General features: G+C 37.4%; 1 protein-coding gene across 2 annotated transcripts in view; it reads left to right on the top strand.

Moving 5' to 3' along the window:
- The window catches only part of LOC106876162 (glutamate receptor ionotropic, kainate 2), a 260,251-nt gene that overhangs the window by 32,051 nt on the left and 220,700 nt on the right, over nucleotides 1–7,500 (top strand). The gene's annotated exons all lie outside the window — the stretch shown is intronic.

Below are 7,500 nucleotides of genomic sequence, written 5' to 3'. Positions count from 1 at the left end.
TAATTAAAATTTTAATAAAACTGGATGGTGACTCGGCGAGGGATCACTCATCCGGGTGTCACATGCTGTGACAGCTTCTTCGGCAACTTGGAGTGTTCGGCTATCAGCCCAGGCTGTGTTGCTCGTCAGGCTGAGAAAAACAAACTGACAAAGTGTCAGTCAATCTCTGACAGGTTTATGGTCGAGCATGTGACAGTGGTGACCTTCGACATTTTCGGCCCCCGGACCATATCCCTGCTCACCATTATCAGGGCGGAGATGGCTACCCACAAGTGCGAGCTCCACGAATAAGAGTGGCTGTTCCAGCGCATGTCCCTTGCCACCCTCCGGAGCAACGCCTTTTCTATTTTGTCTGCTGGGACCCTGAAGTAGTCCAAATAACAAGAAATTGAGTTTAGCTCTGATTATTAAGTCAATGTTGAAAACAAACATTTAACATAAAGTATTGTACACAAGCAGTAGAAAGTGTAAGTGATTTTAGAATTTATGTTCATATTTTAGTTAGATGTTGGCCTTATTTGACCACCTCAGTTAAATATTCTAATAAATATCTGAGGGACATTAGAATCGCTTTGGCAGAACGGGTAGTACATGTGTCGAAATCATTCGCCGATTAAGCAACGTAAATGTTTAAATTCTATAATATCTCAATGTCGGTTTCCGCACGAAGACCTTGTAGTTAAGTAAGGGTTAACATATATGATGTATCAAACCAAAAATAATTTCTAGTTAATTAACATTAGACACATAACGAGGAGAAAAGTCACGAGCGTCAATAAATATTCTTATGAACTGGAGAAGAGTGAAAACTCCAAAATTTGAATTGATTAAAACCTAAATGGAAACATGAAGTGGAGAGGTAGAGATATATGTATGATGACAACTGTAGACTGGTTACGTCTTATTATACTTTCTCGGTGAAGCACAGTCTAACAGGAAACTAGCAGGTCATAGAATGTCTTTGATTTTCATTTTAAATGACTTTTAGAGTCTATAGATTTTCTGTGAGTATAATTCTCGGTTTACGTAAATTAAAGAAATCACATATGAAATGTTCACAGGAATGCTTTCAGCATGAACAAAATAAAGTATATTAGCTCTCTCTGAACTATAAAAATGTTAGTTTTCTAGCATAATTAATCGGCTTAATCTCGTGTTTTTATTTATTTATTAATTTTTTTTAATAATTACTGTCAGTTTTAAGTATGAAAGTGATATGAATGTATTGAAAAAGAATTTTTATGCCAATTCTTTGATGTCATTTATCGTTAAAGAGATTAAACAGATCGTATAATCTATAAAATATTGAAAATACAGCTAAATATGAATATTTATGGTTAAATCAGTAGAGAAAAAGCATTGCTCATGGCTTTTAGAGAGCCATCAAGTCTAAAGGGGGGAGGGGGGGTTTCCTCAGATCGGAAACATAACTTGACTACATGCTATAGAGTGGACTCAGCGAAAGACAAGCGAGGATGGTTTCTAGCCAGGAGAAGGATTAAGTTCACCTTACAAAAAAGATGGAAGTCTCCCTTCGAAGGCTGACCACGCATTTTCTGTCAACAAAATTTCCTTCACAATTTTTTGACCAACATAGTGCGGCGCAGCGTGATTAAATTTATCACTATCAACTTTTTTTTATATATATGTAGTCAAATAGGATGATAGTACTGCAATATTCACCTAATACTGAATAATTGTCATAGTGAATATGACAGGTGATATATGACGCAAGATCATTAAGAACAAGTATTTAATTCACATTTATCGATAATTCATACCCATTTTTAACTGAGTTAATGTAATTAGTAATTATAAGAAACTCGTGAATATATAAGATCGAATTGCAGCAATATACTGAGTTAAAGGCGCAGGCTCTGTGGTAAAAGCGGCGAGCTGGCAGAAACGTTAGCACGACGGGCGAAATGCTGAGCGGTATTTCGTCTGCCGTTACGTTCTAAGTTCAAATTCCACCGAAGTCGACTTTGCCTTTCATCCTTTCGGGGTCGATAAATTAAGTACCAGTTAAGTACTGGGGTCGATGTAATCGACTTAATCCCTGTGTCTGTCCTTACTTATACCTTCTGTGTTTAGCCCCCTTGTGGGCAATAAAGAAATAAGAAGCTTGCTTCCCAACCGCGAGGTTCCGGGTTAAGCCCCACTGCGTTGCACATTGGGCAAGTGTCTTCTACTATAGCTACGGGCCGACCAAATCCGTCTGAGTGGATTTGGTGGAAAGAAACACAAAGAAGCCCATCATATATACATACGTATGTGTATGTGTGTGTGTGCGTGGGGGGGGGGTAGTGTGTGTTACTGCACTTGTCCCTTACCACAATTTCACAACTAGTGTTAGTGGGTTTACGTCTCCGTAACTTAGCGGTTTAGCAAAAGGGCAGGCAGGATAAGTACTAGACTTTTTTTTTTTTTTAAAGGGTGGTGGGAATGGGGTCGATTCATTCGACTAAAATTCTGCAAGGCAGTGTCCCAGAATGGTTGCAGTCTAATGATTGAAAGAAGAAAAAGATGAAATATTTATGTACGGAAGCCGTGAGCAATGCTTTTTCTCTACTGATATATCTTTTTGTTAAATCATCGTTAATTCTATAGAGAAAAGCATTGGTATAACAGCACATTATTCCTTTCTTTTATCAATACGTGATCTTCACTAAAATTGAAAATAATACAATGGAATGACATCAGAATCGTAGAACCATTTCTGCTTGTCCGATATAACGTTAAATCAGTCATCCATCACTTGTATGAGGACACCCGTGATGAGATATAAAGACAGGCTTTCTAGGTCAGTTTCTTGAAATTCCATTAATTCATCTAACCATGTCTCTACTACACCTTCTCATCTTTTTATAAACGACGTCTGCGATTATGAACCTTAATCCACTCTTGTCTTGTACCACACGTAATTTAACAGCTGCTGGGTTATTGTTTCCGTAGCCAACGGTTACGATCATCTAGTACATTCTCTGTGTATATTCACACAGATATTATACTAGATGACCTTTTGCCACTCTTCATATCCTTTAAGTTTTGTAGTTGTCACGGACAACGTATCTGAACTATTGACATGTTTTTGCTTAGCTATCTGTTTACGCGACAGTTAACACAGGCATATGGAAGGACACGTTCTATATATGCCTCAAGTTTCTTTTATTTTCTTTTTTTTTCTCAATACATTCTTTTCATTGACGCACGCATGGCTGAGTGGTTGAGAAGATTCCGGTGCAATCACGTGGTTTCGATTTCAGTGCCAGTGCAGGGCACCTTGACCGGATGTCTTTTGCTATAGTTCCGTATCGACCAATCACTGGAGTGTGAAACTTGGTAGTTAAAAAGCCTGTTTTGTGTGTGTTTGTGTGTGTTTGTGTGTGTCTATAAACCCTCTGCGTGACAACCAGTGTTGGATTGATTATATCACCTTCACTTCAGCAAAAGAAAAGGTAGAACAAATACCTGATTTTACAAAATAATACTAGGGTTTATATGTTCGACTACAAACCCTCTTCAAGACGATACACGAGCATGGCCGCTGATCAGTGAGTGAAACAAGTGGATGATGAATTACAACAGCTTACTTGATCATATAAAACATTCTTGGATAGACCAAGGCTGACTGTGCTTTGATCTCACTGAAATCAGTCTTAGTTTTTCCAATCATTGGCTTGAATACTTTGTTCTTTTCCATCTGATATAATGAGGATTTCCAAGTTTTTGAAGTTATCAGCTTGTATCAAATTTGTTCCAAATTTGTATTGCAAATTAATGTCACTTCATTTGAGATTGTCATAGCCCCTATTTTCTGACTGTCTGTACTCCGGCTCCCCTCATTAATCGACGTTAATCATTAATAGTACTAATTAATATTTGTAAATATTTCTCTAATGTTGCTATGAGCAATGCATCGTCTAAATCTTATTTCATTTATACTTCTGTAAATTGACAAGTTGATATGCATGATTAACATTTTACACAGAGGGAACATATGCGTTTGGGTGAGATTAATGAAGTGGATTTTCAGCTTGATCTTTGTCCTAGATATATAGGAGAAAGGTGGAAATTCCAGGAGATTGCATTTCAACAAAATGTTTATTGGACGAAATATTTACTGCGTAGTACAACTGCGAGAACCAATAGAGAATATGAGAAAGCTATATTGAGTGCGTAGCAGCAATCAAAGAGAAAATGAATTGCAGCGATGTAAAAGCAGTTAAAGATACAGTGAGCAGAAAAGAAAAACAGCAGAATAAAAATACAAATTAGTCTGCAGACCAGTGTTTTAGATATATTGGTGAATGAGATATTGCCAGTCGGCTTTGGCATTATTGGATGCTATTCGTTTTGTTGTTGACTACAATCTGTAGTTGTGTGAATTAGAAAAGAAAAAAAACCTTCCCCAAAGAAGTAAATATTAACGAGAAAACAAAACAGAAATAAGTATTATAAACTGTTAGCAGTGGATCAACGCGTAAATACTTTCTGCGCTCGATAAGAAATTTAGTCTCTGAAAGCAGAATGATCATGTTCAGATGTCATTAGAGGTTATGAAACTTAGAATTTGTTGTAAATGGAAAGAAAGTATAGAGTGATATATACATTGAAATGTATAATAATTATTTGAAAGTCATCGCCTTCTCGTTTCATCGTGTTGTTGTAAAGCAACAGCTCAGTTGTGATTGATCAGGTAGTCGTCTAAAATCTGAGAAGCAGCATGTGCTTCTGTTTCTCTGTCGTTGAAAATCTGAAGCCCATAAGACACTGTCTAATATGGAGTTCCTTATCCATCCGTTGGCGAATACGTCAGATCTAAGGTATTTCAAATAGCAGTTGATAATACTCATCATACCCGTTAAAGATACCCATCTTACTCTCTCATCTTTGAATGGATCGTTTACCTTTTATCCTTTACTTCTTTCAGTCATTGAACTGCGGTCATGTGTGGTACCGACTTGGCGCTAGGTAGTCGAAAAAAGTCGACCCCCAGTACCAATCGTCTTTTTGTTAAAATCTGACCATTATTCTATCAGTCCTTTTGCTGAAGTGATATCTCTCTCTCTCTTTTTCTTTCTCTCTCTTTCTCTCTCTCTCTTTCTCTCTCTCTCTCTCTCTCTCTCTCTCTCTCTTTCTCTCTCTCTCTCTCTCTTTCTCTCTCTCTCTCTCTCTCTCTCTCTCTCTTTCTCTCTCTCTCTCTCTCTCTATCTCTCTCTATCTCTCTCTCTCTCTCTCTCTCTCTCTCTCTCTCTCTCTATATATATATATATATATATATATATATATATATATATATATATAATGCTCTGCGGCATTCGCCATGATAGATCGCTGACCACGACACACATTTTTTTTCTCTCTTGTGCCTTCCTGTTGAAGAGCGTAGGCTCGAAACGTTAAAGACTTTCTCTATACCCGAGCGTTATACTAATACATCCATTTGTTGTCTACTTTACCTGTCTTCGCCTGTTGTTTTTTCGTGAACTCTCCCTATATATATATATATATATATATATATATATATATATATATATAAGTACTAAATTAACTAAAGGCAAGTGTTTTTTTGCTCTTCTCTACTGTTTTTTGTTCTGTGTGTATCAAAAATATCGCTATCAATCGAGAGTAATAATTTGTAGTTTTGAAATCAGTAGTTCTTTGACTGCTATTTCTGAATTCTCAGTATGTTGGAGAAGCAGGTTACTGTCAATCCCTATATATTTATGATTATAAATGTTTTTTACCGAAAAAGGTTTTTTCATACTGAGCTACCCGGCAAAATTGTTAATTATTAATTTTATTACTAATTGACGATTCCCTGCCCTGCATATCTATATATATATATATATATATATATAAAGTACGCACATTTTACGACAACCTAACTCACTCAAAAAAGTAGTCGGCCCAGGACGGTAGTAACAATTAAGTGGTGCTGTGCAGTGAGACTGAAGCAGATAGTGTATGGTCGCAAAACAAGCTTAGACAGAGCTTCTTTTAGAGTTGGAGTCGATCGCATCATTCATATTCGTAGAATTGTAATTATTGTAACACCACCGGAGGCAGGAAATGGATATTCGACTCGACTGAGATTTGAAGTCTGACGGAAAGAGACGGAAACTAATTTATTTACAGCAAGTCATTTTGCAATACTTACTAAGGATTCTGTCGTTTCACAGATTTGTTTGATATTGAGACGATGTTATTAAGATGTCTTAGACGTCTGAGCATTTAACTTGCAGAAATTATGAAGTCAAGTTATAAAACTTAACGTATTACTTAATAAACACAGCCCCTGCATTTCCGAACCACAATGGAGACTATGGAAGGTGTGCTAAAAATTACAGCTAACGTCTATGTCCGTGGATGAGTTGGTAATGGGGGAAGAGGACAAGCACAGACACACACCAATAAATATATATCTATATACATACATGCATTTATATATATATATATGTAGACACATATACACACATATACATACATGCATACATACATACATACATGCTGAACGATGGAAATGAGTGCTCAACACCGCATTGGTGGATGTAATTTCTTTATTTGTGTATTAAGGCTACCATTGGTTGTTTGTTTAGAAAATTAGGAAAATATTTTAGTGTCTTAATTTTTCAAGCCGATCACATGGAGAAAGGTGTTCGCCTCCATTTTAGAAAACACAAACACACACACTTATATATATGTATATATATATTTCAGCTTCTGTCTACTAAATCCGCTCACAAGGCTCTTCCTTAATATATTTAGACACCATGTTCTGGTATGACCTTACACTATAACCTTTACAGGGGTTATGGATCGGGCGTTCCAGTGTCTTGAGATGTGTAGGACTACATCACTACATCATAGGAACTATGGTTACCAGCTGTCCCTGACCTGCAGTAGTAGCACGTTTCAAAATACTACCTATAGGTGAATTAGCCTTGCCTGCGTATGCATGGGAAAATTGGAGTTCGTAGGAAACCACTTCAGAAACCATTATGCCTCAAGGCGGCTGCCGTAATGCATCGTGGAGTGCAAGATGAGGCACGTGTACCATTTTGGCCTCACACGTCATCTTTCTCCATCCCCATTTGTCTTGATCTGTTCTTGCCACTGGGTTAAAAATGGTCAAGGAAGTCGCTCCCCAGGCCGTCAGTCATCCTTAAGAATGACCGGATGTTTCTTGTTACGCAGATGGACGAACGAGTATATTTAGGCACCCCCAGTTATATATGCTTTCTCAGCAATCATATACTTGTCCTATGATGTAACAGCCAGGGAAACACGGGAAAATTATGGCGAAAGAGAGAGAGAGAAAGGGAGAGATGGCGGGAGAGACAGACAGACACACTGGCAAACAGAGAGACGGACAGAGAGAATGAGAGAGATGCTATACTAAGTATGTTGTACTTTGTGTCAAATTTGTACAAGCGGGAATTGAACCCGAATCGAATACCAAATAGCATTGTAACAAATACTGTAGTGGTCCATCGA

The sequence above is a fragment of the Octopus bimaculoides genome, chromosome 21 (genome assembly GCF_046866305.1).
Source record: "Octopus bimaculoides isolate indiv1 chromosome 21, ASM4686630v1, whole genome shotgun sequence".
Lineage (NCBI taxonomy): Eukaryota > Metazoa > Mollusca > Cephalopoda > Octopoda > Octopodidae > Octopus > Octopus bimaculoides.
The sequence above is the reverse complement of the archived record's forward strand: the minus strand, read 5'-3'. Positions and strand labels throughout refer to the sequence as shown.